This window comes from Delphinus delphis, chromosome 9 (assembly GCF_949987515.2).
Source record: "Delphinus delphis chromosome 9, mDelDel1.2, whole genome shotgun sequence".
In the NCBI taxonomy this organism is placed as follows: Eukaryota; Metazoa; Chordata; class Mammalia; order Artiodactyla; family Delphinidae; genus Delphinus; species Delphinus delphis.
This window is the reverse complement of record NC_082691.1, coordinates 28250233-28272145: the sequence shown is the minus strand read 5'-3', so window position 1 is coordinate 28272145 and position 21913 is coordinate 28250233. Positions and strand designations below refer to the sequence as shown.

Below are 21913 nucleotides of genomic sequence, written 5' to 3'. Positions count from 1 at the left end.
AGGAGCTCCACGGGGGAAGGCAGTGGGTGTGCTGGTGTGGTTGTTTTTTCTGAATGAACCGCTTGCAGAAGTGACTAAGAAAAAAAATATACAGTTTCTTCCTGAATCCACCGGCATAGTGACTGAAGAGAGCTCTAGACAGGACATGGCTCTGAAGACTCACTCCTTGGAATGTCCTCTTGCTCCCGGCTTATAAACAACTATCCTGGGGAAAGGCAGGTTTTACTTATCCAAATACAGCCTGACAAATGGCACTTTGGAACTGTGCTTTCTGATGACAACGCGTTCGATTTCTGACAAAGCCTCTCTCGCACGCTGCCCCTGGAGGGGAGTCCTAAGTAAAACTCACGCCGCCTGAAAGTGAGGATCGCTGGCGGCAGGCTGGCAGCATGGCATCTGCCGGGTACCTCATCACCTGGCTCCTGTGGGGCTACTTGCTGGAGCTCTGGACGGGAGGTCACACAGCTGACACCTCGCACCCCCGCTTACGCCTGTCACATAAAGGTAGGTCACCTTTTCAGATCCTTTTGTTAAAAAAAAAATGAGAAAAAAATTAAAGTCATTTATTTAACATTGATTTTTGGTCTTCCCAGACCCTTAACATACACCTGAAAATAATGATTGCAACACTGACCCAAGCTTCTAAGTACCTCTAATGAATAGGTCATACTTAACCACAGCTGAAAATTGTATAAAATCACAGCCTAACTTTGGAGATGTTATTTTTGTCTTGTAAATATTAGGTTTTGTTAATAAGTTCACTCACTAGCAGACATAACAGAAGAGGGTAGGAAGCAGGTAGTAAAGAGCCTTGAGGGGCTGAACCCACCAAGTTAGCAAAGGGTATTTAAATACCAGTTTATGCATTTTGGGAAGCAAGTACGTCGGGGAAGGACCGTAGAAATAGAGGTGCAATTGGTTTTCTGTTTTGTATTGTCCATAATGGGGATGAGAGGAGGAAAAAAGAACACTCCTGAGAATCAAAGTGATTCCTTGCCCATGATAACAAAGTCATCACCGTGTAATTAAAATGACTAACAACTGTTATAAATGAGCTTTCTAGTTGAATTGATTATTGGAAATTTTTTTAATGTGTGGCAAAAAAAATATTAGCAATCCTTGTGAACTGATTTGTACTGATTAAAGTGTTAGATACTATTTACTAGCATCTATTCTTTTTAATGTAAATTCATAGTGCTTAACTGAAGGTCCATCTATCAGAGAGTGCTTAAATATTTTATTCTGCAGCTCTGTCTTGTAAAGCAGCATTTAGTCATAAATGATTAAAAGATAGCTTTTGCATCAGTAAAGCCAGTCATGAATAGGTTTGACGACTCTTCCTGTAAACAAACAACAAACAAAACCCACACTCTAAGAAAGTGACTTTGCTGACTTAAAAGTAACTTGGAATAGATTTTCAGGAAAGAAGGATTTATTATCATTAACCACTGAGACAGATAATAGATGGAATAGTGAGAATTACATAAAAAACATTTTTCCATTGTGTAAGCTTTTAAATTGTCCCCACTGTAGAAGGAAGTCTGTATTTTAAAAATATGAGTGTAATCTTTACTCAAAAAGGGAGGGCTCAAATTTATGACACAGTTGTTTTTTTTTTTTTAATTGACAATCATCAGTAGATTGGGCTATAGAAGTTTCTCATTTTTAGAACAGCTATAATCTATGGGTATTTTCTTAGTTTAAATAGATTTCCTATAGTACTCCCCAGTAGATAACATAAATTTAAGAAACACATTGACACTGAATTTGTGAAGTATTTAAAATATAGTGCCTAGAATTAGTATAATTCATTTGATTTGGGAAGATGTATCATGGTGTGTATCAAAATACATATTCCTAAGAAGTTAAGATCAAATATATCTAAATGTAAAAATTTGATGTGATGGAATATGGACACATAAGGATGTCAGAAAAAAACCCATAATAATGGATTCTTTTTCTTATGTAGACAAGCGGATAAGCTGCCAGTTTGGGCAAGCTGCCATTCTGCTATGCATGGTATCAATCTTTTATACGTCATTACTAGGATACTTGTTTTTTGATAGCTCAATATCAGTATGTGTCCAAAGATACCTCATTTTAATATTTCATTGGAGAGCTTCTAATTTAGTCAGTGCATACCAAAACTCTGATGCATAATGTTACCATCAGCCTTATCTCCACCACATCTCTCTTAGTCAAAGGAATAACTGTAATTGATTTTATGAGTCCTGTTAAGTGGTGTGGGAGGACCACTGCTAGAAGCTATGGGTACACTAGACAGAAAACTCATGTAAGATTTCCTTTTGGCTTTTCTTAACCTTTTGATTTAAGGGCACTAGCTGAAAATGTGCAATATTGTGCTGTTATGCAGACAGTATAGAGTTACCTGAAAATAGAATGTTCCCACTTGTGCAGTTTAGTTAGCAAAGTCAGCTAAGAGAGCACAGCGGAGATGCAACCTGAAGCAACAATGCCTCCTGCACCGCAGGTGATTCAGTGGAAGAGAAGCACAGGACTGCCTGAACAGGGATATTCCATCCCTTTGATACAGTATGAACAGCACATTCACCTCTCTACACTCGAGACTCAGTGGACATTTTAGTGGTGTCTGAAAACTGGGGGCAGAATATTTTAGAGTATACTCTTCTGCTATCTTAAATGATATCCAAAATGGTACAATTTTAGTAGCAAGTAAATTAGGTGATTAGTATTATAAATGAGTGCATGGTCCTTAAAAATAAGAGCCACTACTTATAAGTAATCCAGCACCTCTGCACTGCTGCCTGACCCCCAGTGGAGAAAGCTGGTAGGCTCCCTGGAGGTAGCCTACTGGATTCATCCAGGGATTCATTTCATAGCAGTGGTCCATGCCATATTGGAGAAAGACAAGCATCTTTCTTATATCTTCCATTATCAAGATGGTGTTGGAGAACACAAACCTCGTGTCACTTCCCAAAGAGGAGGAGAAAGTTTCATATGTTTACAAAGCTTGAGTTAAATTATATAAAAATATGTTCAGAAAAAAAAAAAAAAGCCCAGGAATTGCCCTTTTTCTCTCTCCTCCCTCCTTCTCTAACTCTGGAAGTGGCATGTTCTTTTTTCTTTTTCTTTTTTTTTGCGGTACGCGGGCCTCTCACCGTTGTGGCGTCTCCCGTTGCGGAGCACAGGCTCCGGACGCGCAGGCCCAGCGGCCATGGCTCACGGGCCCAGCCGCTCCGCAGCATGTGGGATCTTCCCAGACCAGGGCACAAACCCGTGTCCCCTGCATCGGCAGGCGGACCCCCAACCACTGCGCCACCAGGGGAGCCTTGTTCTTAAACACAGCTTGAGAGGAGAAGACCATTAGGACCCAAAGGGAGAAAAGGCAGAGAGGGAGAGAAAAAAGGTAGAAAGTTGGGATCAGATACGGAGCATCTTCGAGCTTCCTCCCCACTACTCTTCACCCACAGTGGGATAATATTGAATTCCTCCCTCTTCTTACTGAATATCCACTCCACCCCAATATTAAGCAAATATGCTAACTTCAGGCAGGCCTTGTAGCTAAAAAGATGAAATATTTGCTCTTGTTGAGGCAATGCATATCTTTTAATGCATTTTATAGGTACAAGATAAATTGGGTTAACAAATAAAAACATACAAAGATAAAAATGGCAAGATTCTGCCCTGCCCTATAAGAATTTTCAGTCAAGATTTGAGTCCAGATTAACTATATCAGACAAGAATGTTAAAATTTATGAACAGTTAAGAATTTATAGCCAATACCCTAAAGAGGGTAGTTTGGGTATAATTCATACAAATTTATAATATTCCACTACAAGGATTTCTTTGAAAAATAGCTATGCTCCTCATGACAGAAATGAAGGAAAGAGAGAATAGAGGGCGAAGTGTCCTGGTGGATTCAGCCACTTCCCTTCGTTGATGTCTGTTCTCTCCTTATCTTTCATCCATCCTGCATTAATGGGGTTACAGGGAAGGCAAAAATAGCCTTCTTGATAATGGAGCTCAAAGAAGAAAAACACAAATGAGGAAAGCCCATGTCAAAGAAGGAATCCCAATGCACGTGGAAAGCCCCAGAAATTCAATCGAGGGAGGTTCCAGATAGGGTAGGTGTTCAAAGACCCAATGAGGAACTTCACAATTGCAGAAGCCAAGGAGAATGCCTGCTGATAAGCAGAGGATGTTCTCTCAGGATGTTTGATGAAAAGATAGCTAAATAAAGGAATGAATATGGCAGAAGATCATTGCTAAAATATGTTGATATTATAAATGTAGATTTGAGCTTTGAATACATATCCATACATATAGAACGTGGGCTAGCGAGTGTTAATTAGTCTATCTGTATTTGAATATTATAACCAATTAAATACAGATTTGTCATAGTTCAGAGAGCTCACATTTGAAGTCAGAGGTCTGTACTCCAGCTCTGATTCTTCCACTTATACTAATGGTAATTATCTGTGCCTCAGTTTCCTTAATTTGAAAATAGGGGTAGTACTGATATTTTCCCTGTATATCTCACTGGGTTTTTGAGAGGATCAAAATGGAACAATAATACTGTAAAAGCACTTTATAACCTAAAAATGATCTTATTAATGTTTCCTGAAGACTGATAGAAAATGAGAAGGTTAGAAGGAATCATGTCCTAAAGACATAAACTCTTGGGAAATGGCTTAAGTTTGGATATCAATAAGTCCTAGAATGATGCTAGTATAGATGACAGCAAAACTTGGTCTTAATTTGCATAAAACGTGTGATTTATCCTGATTGCATTCACTCCAAATCCCATTTCCATACCTTTGACCTCTAGTTATAATAACTTAGAAGATAATTACATCATCTGCGCATTTTCCAAGATTCATGGCCAATATTTTTGCAGTACAAGTGTGCATATATCTGTTTATTACACATACTTTTCACCACACATTTTAGAATTTTTTTCAGTTTACATTAAAAAACTTGAGATAGAATTCTAGAAGAGCGCAGTGATAAATAAGTTTTGAATGATCATCCTGGAGGCTGTGGTATTTATTTTCTATCCAGGGCCAATGTTATGAAGGCAGTGACTGAGCCAGTTTTTCGTGAACCAGCTCATAGCTTGGGTTTCTCAGCCAGTAACTAGGTATTATCAATAGTGACATTAGTCACACATCCCTGTGTGGTTAATAAATAAAAACTGGTCATAAGGCATGATTCATAAAGAAAGTAGTTAGATAGGACCCAGGGGTAAACACAAACCTTACTGCCCAGATCTCCATGAGGGGGAGTCAGTGAGAATTAAGTGGTGGATTTATTAAGAAACAGTTTATATTTAAAAAAAATAAAAAGCCACTGGGTAACATGAAAGGAATTACAGTATGTTTTGTGGAGTTTAATTTACACAGAATATACTTTTTATAGAGGAAATCTATGTAAGGATTTTAGATAACACTATTTTTTGTATTTTTATATCTGCTACATAGAAATATTGCTTGTGCATCACAGAAATGCATCTGGAGACACAAAATCTTCTGAATGGTTCTATGAATTATTTGTTTTTTTTTAATAAATTAATTTATTTTATTTATTTTATTTTTGGCTGCTTGGGTCTTCATAGCTGCATGCGGGCTTTTCTCTGGTTGCAAAGAGCAGAGGCTTTCTCTAGCTGTTGCGAGCGGGGACTTCTCTTCATTGTGGCGCACAGGCTTCTTATTGTGGCGGCTTCTCTTGTTGGCAGCACGGGCTCTAGGTGCTTGGGCTTCAGTAGTTGTGGCTCGCGGGCTCTAGAGCGCAGGCTCAGTAGTTGTGGCACATGAGCTTAGTTGCTCCATGGAATGTGGGATCTTCCCGGACCAGGGCTCGAGCCTGTGTCTCCTGCATTGGCAGGCGGATTCTTAACCACTGCACCACCAGGGAAGCCTGAATTATTTGGTTCTTATCTGTACGTTGAGTATGACAGTGAGAACACGGTTATCTTTAGTATAGAAATAGGGTGAGGGAAGGTCAGAGTTAGGAAAAGCAATAAATGAACTGGGCCAGTTTTGGACCAAAAAATAATTTAGTCACATAAAATCATTTCTTAAAAGTTTTGTGAGGACTGTGTTCTATCCATAATATAGAACCAGTACTTGTTCTTGACTAAAAAATACATGCAACAGTCATGTTGTCACAATGGAATATTCTTTTTTTTTTTTTTTACATCTTTATTGGAGTATAATTGCTTTACAATGGTGTGTTAGTTTCTGCTTTATAACAAAGTGAATCAGTTATACATATACATATGTTCCCATATCTCTTCCCTCTTGCGTCTCCCTCCCTCCCACCCTCCCTATCCCACCCCTCCAGGCGGTCACAGAGCACCGAGCTGATCTCCCACAATGGAATATTCTTGTAAAAATTTATGTTGCTATATTATTTTGCTGTCCATGTCAGATTTGTCATTTAACGAGGGTATTTCATAGAGACCGCCTATCTTTCTGTCTGGTATGAGATCACTTGGTGGCCCCAGTTCTACGACCACATTATAAAGCACCAAACATCGGGTTGGTCATTGCTGGTGAAAATTATTGTTAACAATCTGCTGAGTCAGTTTTCTTTCATCAAAGATATCTACTGGAATCATCCTGGGGAGTTCTGAGTGGGAGAGCGTGCAAAGATTTACTCCTTTATCTTGTGTCTAAGACTCCTCTGTGGTTTAGTAGAGGAATTCAGTCTGCAGGAATCCAGAAATGGCACTTTGCGTGCATGCATGCCCCTTCATACATAGCCACCGTGGTATTTAAGTGTTCTGGTAAGTTCAGTCTCAGAGAATTTAAAAGAAAACAAAACTGAAATTATACCGCTTACAGCATTTTCCCAAAAGGTGCAAAGTAAAGATTTCAGCTATTCTCTTTGTTTCAATAGACAGGGCCAGTTGCTGTTAGTAGTCTTTAGTACAACATCTGACACTTTGGAATATTATATACATCGTACAAAGGATGATGATTATTTTAATAAAGAATTTTTTCACGGTATGGTTTTAAATAACATTTGAAGCGTAAGGGAAACTATCAATGTCATTAGTTAATTCTTGGGCTTAAGCAAGCATTATGCTTTGTACTCATGATAAGGATGATAATGACAAGACTAGATATTTTATCAGCTGTATTTTTTGAACTATTTAGGAAAAGGATATGTTAATACCCCATTTGAACCAAGTGTTACAATCTCTGATATTGGAGAGCATTTTCTGTCAAAGAATGTGATGATTTCAAGAACAGAAATGTCTGTGGAATTGACAACTTGATTTCCTGTTGCCCTGGTGGTGGCCAAAGCAATTGATTACTCAAGAAGTTTTCAGCCTGCCTTGGGTCTAATACCTAGTTCAGGATATTCCCACCATAAGGCCCCATTGTCCTGGTAACCTTGACTCTATAACTAGTGTAGAAAAGGAAAAGAGAAGTTCATGACTTGCCTGATTTCTGGGGCTTAGAAATATACTTCTCCTTCTGTCTTTAGTCATCACTGCTTTCTGCTCAAGGACTTAGCTCATAGCCTTGGCACAGTACATGTAGAAAAGTAGTTTAGGCCCAGGTTTTACAAAACACTCTCACATTCTACTATCAATAGCCTAAAAGCTCTAGACTTTGGTTGAGGCCTTCCTAATCTGAATGTTGCTTCCGGCTGTATGACATGAGCAAGTTACTTATTTTCTGAGTATGAATTTTCCCATCTTTAAAGTGGGATAATATATGACTTGCAACACCCTGAAAGAATTACATGAGATAACGCGAATTAGTGTGGTAAATACTTTAGCCTTAGGAAGCTTTTCATAAATTACTCAATGCATCAGAAGAGGTTCAGGGAGAATTAGCCTACTCTGGTTCCCTTTTTTATTCTAAAAACAATCATGAGTTAATTATTAACTTAACAACTTACAATAAGGGAAAATCTTTAGTCATCAGTTTTTTACTTGAAAGCAAAGGTTTTTAAAAAATGAAATCCAGCTCTTATTGGAGTAGATGACTAGAAGTAACTAGGGATATTGGTATCTCTCATGCTTGTAAGTTACTGTAAGATTATTTTGTTGATAATTTAAGGAAAGTTGGAACTTCATCTGATGGCACCTTGGAGACAAGAGACCAAAGCCTTGAAATAAACAAAAGTTACTAACAAAGGTAATTGTAGGCCTGGCTTTGTAAGGCACAATAGAACAGATACTACTAAGACCAGATCACACTGTCAAAAGTTCAACCAGACAGTGTCCTGTAAGCAATCAGCCCAACATGCATTGTTTGCTTTGAGAGAAAGCTTTCCGTTCTGCCTTCCCCTGGACCCACACACAGGTAAGGTATCTGCTGCAGAGCATGGTTCCTTACCCTTAGTAGGTGTTCAATCAATGCTCGTTGACTGGGTGTATGAATAAAACAGAATGATTTAGAGCAGTGTTTTTTAAAGAAATGTCTGATTCCAGGGGTGGGGTGAGGAGTACCAAGGAAACCAAGGAATCATGAACAACTATTTATGGCTCCTTTGGTGAAACATACATGAAGAGGAAGGCTGGGGCTTTCTCTGCCTATTCACCTTCCTTCCCCTCAAGCGTTGCATTGTGTGCAGCAGCTGGGGTCTCCGGACACCCTCCTGACAGGGCAGCCATATTCTCTCATCTATAATCAGTCTTCTTTTGAAAAAAACAAAAAAACTACTTGGTGGGCTTCCCTGGTGGCGCAGTGGTTGAGAGTCCGCCTGCCGATGCAGGGGACACGGGTTCGTGCCCCGGTCCGGGAAGGTCCCACATGCCGTCCGCCTGCCGATGCAGGGGACACGGGTTCGTGTCCCGGTCCGGGAAGATCCCACATGCCGCGGAGCGGCTGGGCCCATGAGCCATGGCCGCTGAGCCTGCGCGTCCGGAGCCTGTGCTCCGCAACGGGAGAGGCCACAGCAGTGAGAGGCCCGCGTACCGCAAAACAAACAAACAAAAACTACTTGTTGATGCTCTCGTCATTCCTGGATGATCACTACAACGCCTTCCTTTTCTTCTCTTCTCACTTCTTTCTTTAACTTCTCCTCCGTGTTGTGTCACCACCACCCCACCTCTTTTTTTTTTTTTTTTTTTCTTGGCGGTACGCAGGCCTCTCACTGTTGTGGCCTCTCCCATTGCGGAGCACAGGTTCCAGACGCGCAGGCTCAGTAGTTGTGGCTCACGGGCCCAGCCGCTCCGCGGCATGTGGGATCTTCCCGGACTGGGCACGAACCCGCGCCCCCTGCATCGGCAGGCAGACTCAACCACTGCGCCACCAGGGAAGCCCCCACCGCTTTTTGTCTTCACCTTGCTTCCTTCCAAAGAGATATTTTGATTTCTTCCCTACCTTAAGCCAAAAATGAAATTAAAACATTTTAAGTAAGTGCTATCTATTTATTGGTCCTCAGTTTACCTGAGTATTTCTTTTGTTGTCTCATTCAATGAACAGAAGACATGACGTTTGAATTTAAAAGAAGTTTAACTGCGTTCATTAGGCATTCAAACTTGGTTGAAATTCATGACTTAGGAAATAATGAAATATTAAATTAATAGCTTACTAGCCACTTGGACAGCTTGTCCTGTTTGTCTAGCCTGAGTTTCCAGTGGGAGGCTGCTGTTCCCAGCACCGTGGCACTGTGGGGACTGGGAAGGGAGAATTAGGGTCCTGAGCAGGACAGAGCAGGGCCTGCCAGCCTGTCCCCTTTGTGGCTAAACTTGCGTTAAGTGTAAGAATATTATTTATATAAACCTGTCTATTTCCATGTAGTTTTGCTTTGTGTTCTCTGAGTTATGATTTTTAACTCGTTGAAACCAGAATAGACAGGGGGTTTTGTTTACAGGATAGAGCAGAAGAGTAGCATCCCTAAGGGTACGTCTCAGTGGTGATTTTAGGTGGCTGGACTAACTCCAGAACCAGAAAAGAACAACAGCAATGAAAATGGGAATAAAAAAGGGAGAAAATAAGGTCAGCTGGGGACAGTGACCTTTTGCCTCCTGACCAGTTTCCTCTCAGGAAATGGTGGGAACCGAGGAGAGCTTTAAATTCAAAGCTCGAGATACACGGTGGAACTAAAGCTGAAGAGGAAATGTGCTGACAGCCTTGCACATAGCTATTCACTCCTGCTGATTACTTTTTTCCTAATCCTGAGTCAAAAATGTATTATGGTCCATGTGATTTCGGAGATGGTTTCCAATTCTAGAAGTGTAGGACTCCTTTCTTCTCACCAGACCTCCCAGTGTGTCTAGTTTCTCCAGAACACTTTGAACATTTTATTAGGAGACAGCATGTTCTAGTGGAAAGTTTGTATGGATTCACAGTTTAAAAATCCTAGATTTGAACCTACAGCTTATCCTATTTGATGTCTATTATTCTTGCTAAATCATTGAACTTCTGAGGCTTACTTTCCTCATAAGTGCACAGAGACTAATTTCTATCTCGTGATTGTTGTAGAAAATTGAAATGTACCGTGGAGATGTAGAATATTGTATAATAATGGCTTATAATATTCTCTAAGTTATGTACTTGTCTTTAACTATATTTTAGGATCCTTGAGGGCGAGGAGCAGTTTTTTGGTGAGACCCTTGTGGACAGAATAAAGTGACTTAATCAGATCATTCCTAAAGTCTGGGTGTTTAGTATCTACTGAAAAAAACAAAAGACAAAAAAAAAAAGAAAACTTTTTCTTGTTGTTTTTGGCTTCCATGTTATGGTCAAAATGACAAAATAAAGACTTATTTCTTTAAGAGCTAGAGCTAATGCTGAATAATTAACCCAAGAGAGCCTTAGTTGAATTTCACTGCAGAGGAGATGATGCTACTTGTGATTTTCTTCTGCTCTTCGTCCAGAGTAGGGGCAGAGAGGAGACTGAGCTGGGATTAAGCCAGTGCTGTACAAAGTGTCCTGGCAGCATCAGCATCCCCTGTGAGCTACTGAGTTAGGCTTACTGAGTCAGTGATTCTGGGGCTCAGGAATCTGTGTGTTTTTTTTTGGTTGTTTGTTTGTTTTTTGCGTTATACGGGCCTCTCACTGTTGTGGCCTCTCCCGTTGCGGAGCACAGGCTCCGGACACGCAGGCTCAGCGGCCATGGCTCACGGGCCCAGCCGCTCCACGGCATGTGGGATCTTCCCAGACCGGGGCACGAACCCGTGTCCCCTGCATCAGCAGGCAGACTCTCAACCACTGCACCACCAGGGAAGCCCAGGAATCTGTGTTTTAACAAGCCCTGCAGGGGATTCTCAATGCACATTCGAGCCTGAGAGACACTGGGCTAAGTGTTTGGGATGATGCTACAAAGGAGCCTCACTTTCATATTAATGTTTTCATTTTTTTTCCTCCCTTCAGATCCATTACCCAGGCTAAGGTGTCATTTATTTAAATTACAGCCTTGGTCTTCATACATATATTTAAATTCATAAATATCTAACTATTATACCATTCTCTACCTATTATTTTTTCTATTACATAAGATACAGTATATATAGTTATTGATAATAATTTAACATATAAATTAAATTTGTTTTTAATGATTATTCTTGGTGTAAATTGTGACACATGGTGCTATCATTGAGTTCAGATAAGAAAACATTTAATGTTGATGGATTGTGGAAAAGCATTTTGTAAGATTCCAGGTGTCGTTTATCTCTCAACAGAAAGTTTTCTTGGACTAATGAAGTTAGGTGCACTTCATTCCTCAGTTATACATCCTAACCTTTCCCTTAAGGGATACAGAAGTTTCTATATCTTTTTTTTTTTTTTTTTTAATTTTATTTATTTATTTATTTTTTTGCGGCACGCGGGCCTCTCACTGTTGTAGCCTCTCCCATTGCGGAGCACAGGCTCCGGACGCACAGGCTCAGCGGCCATGGCTCACGGGCCCAGCCGCTCCGCGGCATGTGGGATCTTCCCGGACCGGGGCACAAACCCGTGTCCCCAGCATCAGCAGGCGGACTCTCAACCACTGCGCCACCAGGGAAGCCCTCTATATCTTTTTAATATTTATTCATTCAATCATTCACTTATTCCGTGACTATTTGTTGACCTTCTTCAATGTATTAGATACTGAGCATCATGCTAGGAATTTTAGAATAAAAAACACAGTTTTCTAAATGAAATGTGGTATCCTGGGTGGTATCCTGGAACAGCACAAGAATATTAGGTAAAAACTAAGGAAATCTGAACAAAGTATGGGTTTTCGTTAATAATAATATATCAATATTGATTCATTAACTGTGACAAATGTACCACACTAATGTAAACTATTAATAATAGAGGAAACTGGGCTTGGGTATATGGAAACTTTTTATACTAGCTTCACAACTTTTCTGTAAATCTAAAACTATTCTAAAATAAGTTTATTAAAATACACACACACACACACACACACACACACACACACACACACACACACAGTGCCTCTACCCAAACCCTTTCTCCCAGAAGCTTAAGGTCTAGTTGTAAAAAGAGACAAGTCATGATAAAGCAGGATGTTTTTTATACATACTAAAAGTTAGAACAAAGTGCTATGGAAACATAGAGTTGGGAATGAAAAAAAACAGAGCTCAGCCTTGGAGATGAATAGGAGGAGACTCGGTAAGAAGCAATAAGCAAACTGTCTATGTGTCTTAGGCTGTCCAGCCACCATGCCTGCCATCCTTCCACTGCCGTCCCCTCTGCATATAATGCACTGTATCCTCCTAGAAATGCAGTTAGCCTTGAATATCTGATTGACTGAATTCCATTGTATTCATAGCTTTACTACTGATAGAATCATGAATGTTCTTTACTCATGTTGTTGGCTTCATTTCTATATGACTTTAAGGAATTGTCATTTTCTTTGTATGACTAATATATGATTAATGCACATTCATGAGTAGATTTTGAAAGTTTTGAAGGCAAGTATATTGCATTTTATTGTTTGAATCCTTAGAATCTAACCAATCTAAGGTACTTAATGAATTTACCTAACCTATTTCACTTAATGTAAAGAATTTCATTATGTCTCTTCACGTTAGTATTACCAATCTTAATTCTTTTGTCTGATGCCACATATAACTAGATTCCTAAAAAAGATGACAGAAAATGAGCTGTTGGAACTTGGGGGAGCATTCAGAAATCAGGAAAAAGGATGGGAATACTTCTCTTCTGCCCCTGCTCGAAAATGTTAGGCGCTAGTTTGGCTTCAGGTTTTGTTGCAAAAGCTATGAAGAGAAATTCAGAACGGCTTTAAAATTTTTCAGAAAATATCCATATTTTATTGAAAGATAGTGTGAAGCTTTTGCAGAGAGTGGTTTGAGTTCATCTGGGCCATTACATGATCAATGTCCCATTTCAATCACCTTTTCTTCCCATTTGCCCCTGCTGTGATCTTCCAATGTCCAATGTAGCATTTCATTCATGTCTAGAGTGATGAACGATGAAGAGAGACAACTAATGCATGAAGTCAGTGACAAAGCAGAAAGCAAAGGGAGGGCTTTGAAAACGTAGCAACTTATCCTACACCTTTGTTTGTAAGGAATGCCCTAAATGACCAAAAGCAAGAATGCTTTTTGTTTTTATCAGTTTATCCCTGTGAGAAGGTTGTTTTACAAATAATTTGACTATGCTGCCTTTTTGTTTTGTGAATTTATCATTGAAAAGCGTAGCTGTAGGTAATGATATTGTGAGAAGAATAAGGAATAGTTACCAGTTTTATAATTATGGTTAGTTTATGTAAGGTGTTTTCCAAACCAAGTTAATTGGGGAAGAACCAATGAAAAATTTACCTAAGATTTTATTATGTATAAGCCTTATAAAAATTGACAGTATATTTTGAAATGTTGTATCCTTGAATTTTTGTTTGTTTGTTTTTAGCACCGTATGAATCCATCAGATATGATACACCTAACATAAAAGAGGAAGTTAATGGACATAAACAGAAATGTTACAAGTAAAGTTAATTCAGGAGAAAGCGCACATTTGTCACTGCCCCTTACTGCTCTAAGGAGAAAATAAATATGGAAATGGGAGGTGCTTGATTATTTTATTTTTAGAGACTAAATCCAGTTGTCAAAATAAATGTGTAGAAAATAAGATCATTTTGATTGTTTTGAGCAAAGGCAAAACTATATGTTTTGTAAAGAAAACATTAGGAGAAGTAATGGAAAATAAAAATTGAAATAACTGTCATTATTGATGAAACTGATATAGCTAATTTTTCCTTATCAAAAGCAAAGTAGAAAAAAAGGAAATGCAAAAGAAATTTCAACTTTGACATTATCACAATGCATAGATGCTATACGTATTTCAGCTCAGATGAACGATATCTGACGGATACTTTACAATTGCTTAGAATGTGTACTAGAATATTGAGTTTGCTGGTAGTTTTAAGGGTCTGCATAAACTTGAGTTAACCATATGGTGTATTCTTAGAATAGTCATACCACCCCATGTTTAAAATTTAAATTAAAAAGAAAAAAATATTTTTTTCAAAGTCAAATGTTAGAATTTTAGTGGTTGGCATGTTCAACTACCCATATAATTGCACCTTCCCATTAGTAAAGGAACACAGAATACTCCCTTTTTTGTTCATCCAGAATGAAGGAAAAGAAAATACAGGACTTTGAAATACTGGAATGGACATTATGAGTCACCCCAAAATATCCATTTTATTACTATATTGTACCAGTTATGGGAAGTTAATATGTTTAAACTTCAACACCTTCATATATTTTGACTTCCTAGTAATTCCCCAAAGCAAAATTCCCTTGCAATAATATTTAGATAACCATAGAAAGAAGAAAAATATTACAGTTAAGTCAATTATACTTATAATTAAAAGACTATAATTGTATCTTTGTCGTTATAATTCTCAGAAATAAGACAAAAGTTATGTACTGGGCACTGCTTTTGACAGATTTTTTTGCCAAATGTTTTTTACTTGCTCCAAAATGTGTATTCCCAAACTGAAGCCTGACATATTTTAGGATTGTAGAAGAGTTTTTCATATCTGGAGAAAAAATTGGAAGTCTCTAAGGCTTCAATAAAATTGAACAAGAATAAAAATGAAAAATAAAATTAGAAAATTGATACTAATGAGACAGTCTACATGCAAATCAAGCAGTAATCACTCAGAAACACATTCGATGCCTATTATAATCTAGGTGTCAGGAGATGTAAAATAAATAGAATACTAGGATTTTATTAGATGCAGTTATGCTTTGGAATATGTGATTATGTTTACTATGCATTTACATTTCTATATTAGTGAACTAGGTGACAGCAATTTTTTTTTTAGATTGGAAATGACATTTGTCCTTTTTAGTCTGCTAATTTATACCCACTATGTAGTTAGAACAGACAGTGATATTGCTTAATTTTTGAATGCCCAGAATACCAGGAATATGAGAAAATATAGACAAAATTTGTCATTGGGAAGTTTTGCTCTTGATGGAATAAAACTCTTGCCAGCAAAGGCAGTAGTGTAGGGAACACTTTCCCCGTGAATGGTTTGTGCAATACTGTAATTTGGTTGCTGACAGCACTGCTCCATTTCACTTGTGAGGCTCCCCCAGCTAGGCTCCAAGTTTCCATTCACACTGCTAGCCACTGAAATTTCCCTTTGTCTTCACTGAAGATTTTTTCCCCTTAACAAATAGGCCCAGCTGCTACTGCAGCCGGTTGCCCACACTCCCCCGTACCGCTCTTGCTGAGGATGGCAGCCAGAGTAAAGAATAACAGCTGGGATTGGCTTACTTTGGCATCTAAATAATTTTGGGTGGGTCCATTCCTAACTTTATTATTTCATTTAATTTGCTAATCTTTCCTTCTGCTGAACTTTTAAAGCATTGGCAAATGATGTTTTTCCAAAATGTTTTCCTCATCTGGATGTGACTCTTTTATACCTGGCTGCTGAAAATGATTCATTCTGCACATTGTTATTTTTTCCACTTTTAAGCACCATTTAGAAAACAAATGCAGCAGAAACTAATTTATTCACGTGATCTTGGAAAAGTTACTTCACTTTTTCTGACTGGAAGAGGTGGATGATAAGTAGCACCTATGTCATTGATTGTCTTTGATAAGGATTAAATGAATGAACAGTTGAACGCATGTAGAAGAGTGATAGAAAGGCAAAGAAAGAGAGGGAAAGAAGGGCAGAAGAGAGCACATGAAAGCAAGAGTGGAGCAAGAGGGAGGGGAGTGAGAAAATGAGGGAAGGAGAGGAGGAAGGAAAAGGGAGGGAGGGAGGGAGGGAGGAATCATTGCTGGAACGCAGAAAATCCAATAACTCTACTTACGCAATTAAGACATGTATTTAGCACTTAGCATTTTATATATCTTATTCCATGTTCCTTCCCCGCAAAATCAATAATTAGAAAAAGACTGGAGTTTAGGAAAGCTTGTGGAATTTTACCCAAATCAGAGAATTTTATTGAAGGTCGGAATTTCAGTGACTTAATTGTATCTGTGGCATCCAGACAGGTGGTCAGACACATTTTTTCATTTGAATTTGTACATTCTCATGGAAAGGGAAATTACTGCCTGATAAGAAGGTCTGTTCCATTTTTGACTGTTCTGATAAGGAGAAAGTGTTTACGTACCTAATCCCAAATCTGACTTACTGTATCTCCCACATTTTAGCCTTGGTTCTTTCCTCTAATGCCATAAGGTCATAAGTCGTAACAGACCTCCAAATGTTTAAAGATAGTTCTCATGCCCGTAGGTCATGGGTGAATATTCTTCATGCCATGATTGTCCTGACTGATATCAGCATTCTGATCAGGTTCCTGTTTGTTAATTTCCCCCTTAAACTCGAGCACCACAGTCAACACTCAAGAGATCCCCGACTTGTTCACGGAACTGTGGTGCTGCTAACTGGTGACTTTATTTGTGAAAGCCACCTGAGTTGACAGCAGCTTATTTGACAAATATGCCAGGCTTTTGGTTTATGTTGAAATGACTGTCAGTTTTTCCGAGGGTTTTTCACATAGACTCTAAGCCAGCTCTTTCCTTTATTTCACATGTGTGGTTTATTTGTTGAAGTTAAGGAAAACTCCCTCCTACTCTCTCCAGTGTAGAATGTGAATCAGAAGCAGAGTAACAGCATGTGGTGCCCTGCCTGGACAAGGACATGAGCTCTGGAGTGAAACATTCCTAATTGCAGACTATTTCTGCTGTTGTGTGTTCTCACTTAATTTTCTTAACATCCGTGTGCACATTTATTGTCTTTAGGAAACTAGCTAGTTAGGAGAGATGAAAGTTGCATGCGTTGTAGAAATTCTTTTAAAGTATTTTAAAATTTTAAAATATTTAGTGGGCTCGTTCTAAAATGTCAGTATTTGGAAGAAGTGTAATGCACATAAAAGACAATTTTTAAATTAGAATATATAAAATGTATGCTTTTGGCTTTCAAGGTTGGTGTAGACCAATAAATGTAATTGCTGATTTTCTTTATAAATATAAAATAATTTGTATAATTATAGTAAATGAAAGGTTCCTTTGAAATTCCTTAATATGAAAAAATAAAACAGTCTTCCTTCACTGCTAAAATAAACAGGAGACTTTTAAATGTCTTAACAATTTTTATTTAAAAAGAATCTGGAATGGTCACCACAACAGAATGGCAGAATTAAAATACCATCATAGCTGTGATTGCTTAATTTTGTAACTTTAATTTGCTGTCATTTTGTAGATTTGCCAGTCTCTCTGGGTATTTGTAGAATGTCCTGTAATTTGAAAAACGAGGCATATGATTTTTCAGAATAATGTTTTTCATTAACTCCTTGTAAGTCAAATGGTAAGCTGTGGAAAAATAATTCTGCAGAAGACTTTATATGTTAAAAATAAGCATCATTAAAATTAAATTTTAAAAAACCTATATATATGTGTATATGTATGTATGTGTATATATATATATATATATATATATATATATATACACACACACACACATACATTTTAACCAAACTTGTTCTGTTCTTGTTATAGGATTCACTTTATCAAATGCTCTTTTCCTATATCACTGTATTAGTTTATGACCTGTTTACACTTTTTTGTAGTTTTGAATGTAGAGGAAGAATGACTCTAAGAATAGCGTTGAGTCAGGTGGTCATTGAGTTCAAAGAACACTATATATTCAATCAATTTATATGCCTGGTCCCACTAATGTTTTTATGGTCCATCTGCTTTATTACAGTAGCCTCCTGACTGATATCTTTTTGTCAATCCAATCTACTCTTCTTACTACAAGTAGAGTGATCATTAAAAATGCAAATCTTACTCATTTCAACTCCCCCCAGTAAATATTTAATGGAAGAGTAGACATGGAGTTTTAGAGAAAACACACTCCTCTTGGCATGGTACACTAGGCTTTTTGCGATGTGAACCCTGTTTATTTTTCCCCTTCTTTTTGCTTTGCATCTTTTTTGAGTTCCAATCTTCAGTGATACTGAGCTCCATGATTTTCTGGCCACCTGTCAAGCTTTTTCTTGCTCTGGACCTTTGTATATTGCTTCTTCCTAGAATGCCTTTTCCTTTTGTCTCCATTCTCCCTTCCTGTGCTGCTTACTCTTAATGTCTGCTCATTTTTAGGACTCGATTTAGACATGGTAGGTTTTTCCAGTCATCCTTTAACCTCCACAGCACTCCATGCATACTTTACAACAATTATTTACTGTATTCCAATTGTCTCTTAATCTATTAAGTTCACTAGGATGAACTCGTTAGGAATAGGGGCAATATTTTATTCATCACTATGTCACAAACACATATCACAATATCTAGAAAATAGTAAGAACTTATTAAATATATGGGTGACTGTGTTGTGTTATGGTCAACCTGTCTTTTCTGGGTGCTCGTTCTACCCAAGAAACATGTGGGAAAAGCTAAACTTCAATGGCACTAAGGAATCTTTCTCTACCCTAGGAGGGCCATAGATAGCCTGTTCCCAGAAAACTCCAAATTTATTCACAAATACGGTATCCATAAACTTAATCAATTTTAGGTTGGTGTTATTTTTTTCTTGTTGTGGAAGAATACTTTTTAGGGGCTACTCTACTATGTATGAATTCCAGATCGTTGTCTTTGTTGGATAAGATCTACTACATGAAGCTACCTTTTAAAAAACCCATCAAACAGTGATTTATAATTTCCTCTTTCATAAAATCACTTAGTTACCAGTGTATCCAAATTACAAACTCTGGTAAAGGAAATGGAAGCTCTTTATATTCTATGACACAGTTATGGAAAAATATTTGCTGTGGTTAGTTTCATCCCTTTATGGTTAACCTCCTAAGGGCATTTATTGGCCCTCATATATGAAATGGAAATTGGTCATTCTCAAAGGAGGATTATATATATTCGATAAATTCCACTGCAAAGTGAAGATTATATAGGAATATAAAACATAAAAGATATAAAAATATTTTAATGATGAAAAGGAATTTATTGACTATAAAATATTTTAAATTATGCTAAAATATATTTTACACTTTGTATTTCCTATTTAAAATATTCTTAACATATATTTTGGAATTTTAACCAAAATAATGTTTAAGATGAAGAATGTAAATAGTGTGAATTGGATTTTTTTTTTTTTTTCTTTTTTGCGGTACTCGGGCCTCTCACTGCTGTGGCCTCTCCGGTTGTGGAGCACAGGCTCCGGACGCGCAGGCTCAGTGGCCATGGCTCACGGGCCCAGCCGCTCCACGGCATGTGGGATCTTCCCGGACCGGGGCACGAACCCGTGTCCCCTGCATCGGCAGGCGGACTCTCAACCACTGCGCCACCAGGGATGCCCTGAATTGGAATTTTTGAAGAATATTTCTTGACAGAGCTGGGATCTCAGATCTCATCTGGGCCTTGAAGGACAGGTAGGACTTCAGGAAACAGAGAATGAAGAGGAGGGTATTTCAGGCTGATGCAAAGGCAAAAGTGATGTGGAAGTTGTGGCTTTTCAGGAGAAAGCTCGACTTTTGAAAAAGAACAGGGAATACCATTGAGTAAGTAGACTGGTGCCATTTTACCAGATTCTATCTTTCTGTTAGAAGATACAGAAGTGTGACAAATTGTGGTTTTTATAGAATAAAAATTCAAATATAGTTACTTTTCCTATTCTGGCAAAATGTCCCATCTTAGAACTAGTTATGTCCAACATGAGATATATGGTGTTTCTATTTGATCTAGAATGTGCTTGTACAAAAATTAGGAAATGCAAAAACATGTTTTTTTTATGGAAAAGAGGTCATAACACGAACGACAATTGCCCTTGCTACTTACATCAAGTTTTGTAATAATCCAGATATGTCTATATTGTGTGTCACAATTGCTGCCGTAGTTGGAAATGTTTTTGCAGTATGTATACTCCCATTTGCCAAAAGCTTAAGAAAATAGACTCACACATAATTAGCAGCAGCTATTTTCCCCCAGCTGAACCTAATGATTGAAATCACAAATTGTTGGAAAAGGACCCTAACAAATTCACTAGTTCATGGTCTGATTTCTTCAAGGGCATATGTTTAACCAACGACAGCATAGGTACTTACTGAGGACTTTTTTTTTTCCTTTTTTAAATCAAGCTAATCCATTTTACTAACTTTAGGCAGGATTGTTTAAAACCTTGCCTGATGAAAAAATTCCATTTAATAAATAAAACCCTCTGGAGAGAGAGAGATTCCACAGCAAGCCCGTAGTACTGAGCAAAGCTTAGCGGTTTTTTATTATATCTAAGGTAACTCCCCCATGCTTCTTCCATTTAAGACCATTTTCTCTAGTGTCATGTGGTTCACTTACAGTAGAATTGTTTTATAGTTGCTCTAGTCTGCCTTTAGGTGGGAAGGTGTGGGTGTATGTGTACAAACCTCTGTCCTTGAGTGTTAAAAACAATGATGGAGATCTATAAAGTGTGGCATTATTAAGTTATTCTTTTTATGACCTTAGAAGTTTCATGTCATTTTCACCTATAAAGTGCCTTTCTTTAAAAATAGAAACAGGCTTCTTCTCCTGCCAGCTTCAAGGAGCCTCCACGTTCACACACGGCTGCCCACATCATAGTAGAGCCCATCTGAGCCTGTTTTTTTCTCTGAGCCATAGTCTAAGCTCTTATATTTTCCCTACATTTTTCTTATCATCATTGTTTTATTCTCTCTGTACATCCCTCAATGCCACGCTATCTGCTAAGTAGGGGGTTTAAAAACAACCTTATGTGAATTAAATGTTATCCATAATGTAAACTTTATAAACAATATATTAACATTTTAGAACTGTTTGGAGGCATCAAATCTCAAATTAAGGGTAACAGTGGTAGTAATTTCAGATTACTTGTAGAGATATACGATATATGGTGTCACAGAAACCCTGAGAACAGTGCTGGACACAGAGAAAGTGCTAAATTGATATTAGCTCCTGTTTTTAGCTGTGATGAAGATGGTGACAGTGGTGGTCTTGTCTAAACACGTCAGAGTACGGGCTGTATTGTATTCATTTGTATTTTCTGCAGGGAATATAGTGCTTTGCTCTATTCATAGATATATTCAATACATACATTCATACATGTATTCAGTAAGTATGCATTTGATTCAACCACATACAATCCTCTACTTAAGAATGATAGGAAGTTACTTAGACATTTATGTTTTGTGAAGAATCATTTGAACGGTTTATTAATCTTTGAATTCTTCATTGTATGCATGATAGAACTGCACCTTCCTACCTCCCCTTGGAGGTTAACATGGCTTTGTGACTTGATTTGGTCGGTTAAATGAGGTCAGAATTGACAAATGCCACTTCCATGCAAAAACCTTCGAAATTAAGACCAAGAGTGTGATTTGTAACGTTTCCTTTTCCAGCCTCAGCAGTCACAAATGCACTTGCCAAGACGGAGGCTCTGGTACCCTGGGTCCCAGACTTACTTGATAAGCAGGGTCCCACTTGAAGACTTGCCTTGGTTACATAAACTG

At 38.1% G+C, this 21913-nt stretch overlaps 1 protein-coding gene across 1 annotated transcript in view; it reads left to right on the top strand.

Moving 5' to 3' along the window:
• The first annotated feature begins 401 nt into the window (after positions 1-401).
• The window catches only part of SEMA3E (semaphorin 3E), a 256083-nt gene continuing 234571 nt past the window's right edge, over positions 402-21913 (top strand). Inside the window, exon 1 of the mRNA XM_060019862.1 lies at positions 402-504. The gene's annotated coding sequence lies outside the window, so the exon portion shown is untranslated. The remainder of the gene's footprint in view (positions 505-21913) is intronic.